The sequence below is a fragment of the Oncorhynchus mykiss genome, chromosome 7 (genome assembly GCF_013265735.2).
Source record: "Oncorhynchus mykiss isolate Arlee chromosome 7, USDA_OmykA_1.1, whole genome shotgun sequence".
In the NCBI taxonomy this organism is placed as follows: Eukaryota; Metazoa; Chordata; class Actinopteri; order Salmoniformes; family Salmonidae; genus Oncorhynchus; species Oncorhynchus mykiss.
Genome location: NC_048571.1, coordinates 57156346 through 57162345, shown reverse-complemented (window position 1 = coordinate 57162345; position 6000 = coordinate 57156346).

The following is a 6000-nucleotide window of genomic DNA, read 5'->3' as shown; positions in this document are numbered from 1 at the left end:
TCTATAGACCTCTATCTATATGAGTGAATGTGTCCAACACATCGCCACCTGTTGTTATGCTGCACACCCACAGACCAAAAAAGGATGTTATTGTGAAATATATTGCACAAATAAAGGTTTAAATAAATTTAAATTTAAATGGAAAAGAACAACAGGCAGGTACCATATAAATTACTACAACACAAAAAAGCTCACACAATCAAGCCTGATGGTCTTGCAAGTATTAAAGCAAAGCTTACTTTCATATAGTTAATTTAACAAGTTTGTAAAAGTGGAATGGGATAATGTCTTATTGTGAAGTGGAAAGCATGCAATAATTTATTTTCTATTCATGCACAACAAATCACTTTATTGTGGAAGCACCTCCTCTAAGAGTATGAATTAGGCTGTTTGAGAAGGTTTGAATCCTAAGCAACCTGTCAACACATTGCTTGAAGTACAATAGACCAACATAGCTACTGTAGTATGTCAAAGCTGTGTGCTGGAAAACCTTGGTAAACTAGGCATTGTGATGCTCGTGCATTTCCTTTCTTTTTCAGCTTCAGACTAATGCCTAACAATCATTTAAAACATCAGGGTTGGCGTTAGGCTGGGTGAGAATCAAGGATGTCTTGTGCTGTGTGGGTTTCTCAGCCAGATTCTTCACTCCTGGCCTATTTTAGGAGAAACTACAGGGCAGGCAGGAGGCCCATGTAAAACTCTCCACTCAAGATATTCACTGCCAGGAACAATCCCAGAAATGAACCATGTTTTCATGTTGAGGTTTAAAAATAGTTAGCAGGTGCTGAGCATCTGTGCTTCTCATCTAAAATACATTAGCGTGACACATACATTTTAGGTAAAACATACGGGCATACATTTGAGGTTAGTGAGTGTGTTTGTGTATGTGCATGTGCATGCGTGTGTTTGCACAACTTAAATGACACTTAACCTAAGATTCATGAATATGATCATTTCATAGATACATTTAGTGGGGAAAAGTCTCAGTGGGGAAAAATGTTAATCTGGTATTTAACAAACCAAACACAGTAAAACATCATTCAATCAAATAATTCATTTTATTTCATGATATACAGTGCATTCGGAAAGTATTCAGACCCCTTGACTTTTTCTACATTTTGATTACAAAAAAATAATAATCAATCTACACACAATACCCCATAATGACAAAGCAAAAACAGGTTTTTAGAAATGTTTGCAAATGTATACAAAAAAATACAAAACTGAAATCACATTTACATAAGTATTCAGACCCTTGACTCAGTACTTTGTTGAAGCCCCTTTGGCAGTGATTACAGTCTAGCGTTTTCTTGGGTATGATGTTACAAGCTTGGCACACCTGTATTTGGGGAGTTTCTCCCATTCGTCTCTACAGATCCTCTCAAGCTCTGTCAGGTTGGATGAGGAGCGTGTCTGCACAACTATTTTCAGGTCTCACCAGAGATGTTTGATCGGGTTCAAGTCCGGGCTCTGGCTGGGCCACCCAAGGACATTCAGAGACTTGTCCCGAAGCCACTCCTGCGTTGTCTTGGCTGTGTGCTTATGGTTGTTGTCCTGTTGGAAGGTGAACCTTCACCCCAGTCTGAGGTCCTGAGCACTCTGGAGCAGGTCTTCATCAAGGATCTCTCTGTACTTTGCTTTGTTCATCTTTCTCTCGATCCTGACTAGTCTCCCAGTCCCTGTCACTGAAAAACATCCCCACAGCATGATGCTGCCACCACCATGCTTCAATGTAGGGATGGTGCCAGGTTTCCTCCAGACGTGACGCTCGGCATTCAGGCCAAAGAGTTCAATCTTTGTTTCATCAGATCAGAGAATCTTGTTTCTCATGGTCTGAGAGTCCTTTAGGTGCCTTTTGGCAAACTCCAAGTGGGCTGTCATGTGCTGAGGAGTCGTTTCCGTCTGGCCACTCTACCACAAAGGCCTGATTGGTGGAGTGCTGCAGAGATGGTTGTTCTTCTGGAAGGTTCTACAATCTCCACAGAGGAACTCTGGAGCTCTCTCAGAGTGACCATCGGGTTCTTGGTCACCTCCCTGACCAAGGCCCTTCTCCCCCGCTTGCTCAGTATGGCCGGACGGCCAGCTCTAGGAAGAGTCTTGGTGGTTCGAAACTTCTTCCATTTAAGAATGATGGAGCCCACTGTGTTCTTGAGGACCTTCAATGCTGCAGATATGTTTTGGTACCCTTCCGCAGATCTGTGCCCGACACAATCCTGTCTCAGAGCTCTACGGACAATTCCTTTGACTTCATGGCTTGGTTTTTGCTCTGACATGCACTGTCAACTGTGGGACCTTATATAGACAGATGTGTGCCTTTCCAAATAATGTAAAATCAATTGAACTTACCACAGGTGGACTCCTATCAAGTTGTAGCAACATTTCAAGGATGATCAATGTAAAAAGGATGCTCCTGAGCTCAATTTTGAAGTCTCCAAGCAAAGGGTCTGAATACTTATATAAATAAGGTATTTGTTTTTTGTTTTTAATACATTTGCTAAAATTTCTAAAAACCTGTTTTTGTTTGTCATTATGCGGTATTGACAAAGGGAAGGGGCCTGAATACTTTCCTAATGCATTTAGATGACATAGGTGTAGTTGAGGTTAAAATTGTGTTGAATATTAACAAACTATGTTCATCAATCTGACCCCATTATTATGTGAATAAATGCTGTTGTTCATACACGGATATCCATAGTTATAGACAGCTTGCAAGTCTTCGCATCACCATGGAATACTTTAATTATACTGAACTAAAATATAAACAAAACATGTAAAGTGCTGATCCCATGTTTCATGAGCTGAAATAAAAGATCCCAGAAATGTTTCTAGACAGTCAAAAAGTTTATTTCTATTTCTATTTATTTTCATGTGCATGATCATTATACTTGTGCACCTTGTGCTGGGGACAAAAGAAGGCCACTCTAAAATGTGCACTTTTGTTACATAACACAATGCCACAGATGTCTCAAGTTGAGGGAACGTGCACCAGAGCTGTTGCCAGAGAATAGAATGTTAATTTCTCTACCAGAAACCACTTCCAACATCGTTTTAGAGAATTTGGCAGTTCGTCCAATCACAGACCACATGTAACCATGCCAGGGCAGGACATCGTTCTTCCAGCTTCTTCACCTGCGGGATCGTCTGAGACCATCCACCCGGACAGCTGATGAAACTATGGGTTTGGACAACCAAAGAATTTCTGCACAAACTGTCAGAAACCGTCTCAGGGAAGCTCATGTGCATGCTCTTAGTCCTCACCAGGGTCTTGAGCTGACTGCAGTTCGGCATCGTAACCGACTTCAGTGGGCAGATGTTCACCTTCAATGGCCACTGGCACGCTGGAGAAGTGTGGTCTTCATGGATTTATCCCGGTTTCAATGGCAGTCAGCGTGTATGGCTTCATGTGGGTGAGTGGTTTGCTGATGTGAACGTTGTGAGCATGGTGACGGTGGGGTTATGGTATGGGCAGGCATAAGCTACGGACAACAAACACAATTGCAGTTTATCGCTGGAAATTTGAATGCACAGGGATACCATGATGAGATCCCTAGGCCCATCATCGTGCCGTTCACCTTATGAACGCACTGCCATCACCTCATGTTTCAGCATGATAATGCACGGCCCCATGTTGTAAGGATCTGTACACAATTCCTGGAAGCTGAAATTGTCCCAGTACTTTCATGGCCTGCATACTCACCAGGCATGTCACCCACTGAGCATGTGTAGGATGCTCTGGATCGACATGTACGACAGTGTGTTCTAGTTCCCGACATTATCCAGCAACTTCGCACAGCCATTGAAGAGGAGTGAGACAACATTCCACAGTCCACAATCAACAGCCTGATCAACTCAATGCGAAGGAGATGTGTCACACTGCATGAGGCAATCAGTGTCTGGTCACACCAGACACTGATTGGTTTTCTGATCCACGCTCCTACCTTTTTTTAAGGTATCTGTGACCAACAGATGCATATCTGTATTCCCAGTCATGTGAAATCCATAGAAATCCATAGAATAGGCGTAATTCATTTATTTCATTGACTGATTTCCTTATATGAACTGTAACTCAGTAAAATCGTTGAAATTGTTGCATGTTGAGTTTATATTTTTGTTCAGTGTGCAAGTGTTCTAAAATAACTTTATGCGATTATTACGAGGCTTGTAGGACACAGTCCCACAGTTTGCATCTGACCGTAAGGCGCTACAGAGGGTAGTGCGTACAGCCCAGTACATCACTGGGGCCAAGCTTCCTGCCATCCAGGACCTCTATACTAGGCAGTATCAGAGGAAGGCCCCAAAAATTGTCAAAGACTCCAGTCACCCAAGTCATAGACTCTTCTCTTTGTTACTGCACGGCAAGTGGTACCGGAGCACCAAGTCTAGGACCAAACGGCTCCTTAGCAGCTTCTAACCAAAGCCATAAGACTGATGAACAATGAATCAAATTGCAACCCGGACTATTTACTTTGACACCCCCCCATTTGTTTTTTCATTGCTGCTACGCGCTGTCTATTATCTATGCAAAGTCACTTTACCTATACCTACATGTACAGTTGAAGTTGGAAGTTTAAATACACTTATGTTGGAGTCATTAACCACTCCATTTAGGACATCTACTTTGTGCCTGAAACAAGTCATTTTTCCAACAATTGTTTACAGACAGATTATTTCACTTATAATTCACTGTATCACAATTCCAGTGGGTCAGAAGTTTACATACACTAAGTTGACTGTGCCTTTAAACAGCTTGGAAAATTCCAGAAAATGGTGTCATGGCTTAAGAAGCTTCTGAAAGGCTCATTTACATAATTTGAGTCAATTGGAGGTGTATCTGTGGATATATTTCAAGGCCTACCTTCAAACTCAGTGCCTCTTTGCTTGACATCATGGGAAAATCAAAAGAAATCAGCCAAGACCTCAGAAAATAAAGGGAGACCTCCATAAGTCTGGTTTATCATTTGGAGAAATGTCCAAACGCCTGATGGTACCACGTGTACAAACAATAGTATGCAAGTATAACCACCATGGGACCACGCAGCATCATACCGCTCAGGAAGGAGACGCGTTCTGTCTCCTAGAGATGAATGTACTTTGCTGTGAAAAGTGCAAAACAATTCCAGAACAACAGCAAAGGACCTTGTGAAGATGCTGGAGGAAACAGGTACAAAAGTATCTATAACCACAATGGACAATGACCCCAAGCATACTTCCAAAGTTATGGCAAAATGGCTTAAGGACAACAAAGTCAAGGTATTGGAGTGGCCATCACAAAGCCCTGACCTCAATCCTATAGAAAATGTGTGGGCAGAACTGAAAAAGGGTGTGCGAGCAAGGAGGCCTACAAACCTGACTCAGTTACACCAGCTCTGTCAGGAGGTATGGGCCAAAATTCATTCAACTTATTGTGGGAAGCTTGTGGAAGGCTACCTGAAACATTTGACCAAAGTTAAACAATTCAAAGGCAATGCTACCAAATACTAATTGAGTGTATGTAAACTTCTGACCCACTGGGAATGTAATGAAATAAATAAAAGCTGAAATAAATCATTCTCTCTACTATTATTCTGACATTTCACATTCTTCTAAATAAAGTGGTGATCCTAACTGATCTAAGACAGGGAATATTTACTAGGATTAAATGTCAGGAATTGTGAAAAACTGAGTTTAAATGTATTTGGCTAAGGTGTATGTAAACCTCCGACTTCAACTGTACAAATTACCTCGACAAACCTGTACGTGTGTTAGTTTGATTATTTTTTACTTTAGTGAATTTATTGAATATTTTCTTGACTCTTGGTTGTTTATGGGTTGTAAGTAAGCATTTCACTGTATTCGGCGCATGTGACGTTTGATCAATTTGATTTGATTAATTTATCAAGTCTATCTTAGCCAGAGATGTAAAGTTAGAACCTGTGCGTTATGCTATGTGTATAGTGTAAATAACATTTAGCCCCCTAATACACCCGAATGAATAGTCAATTAAGGTGTTACTCTCTACAC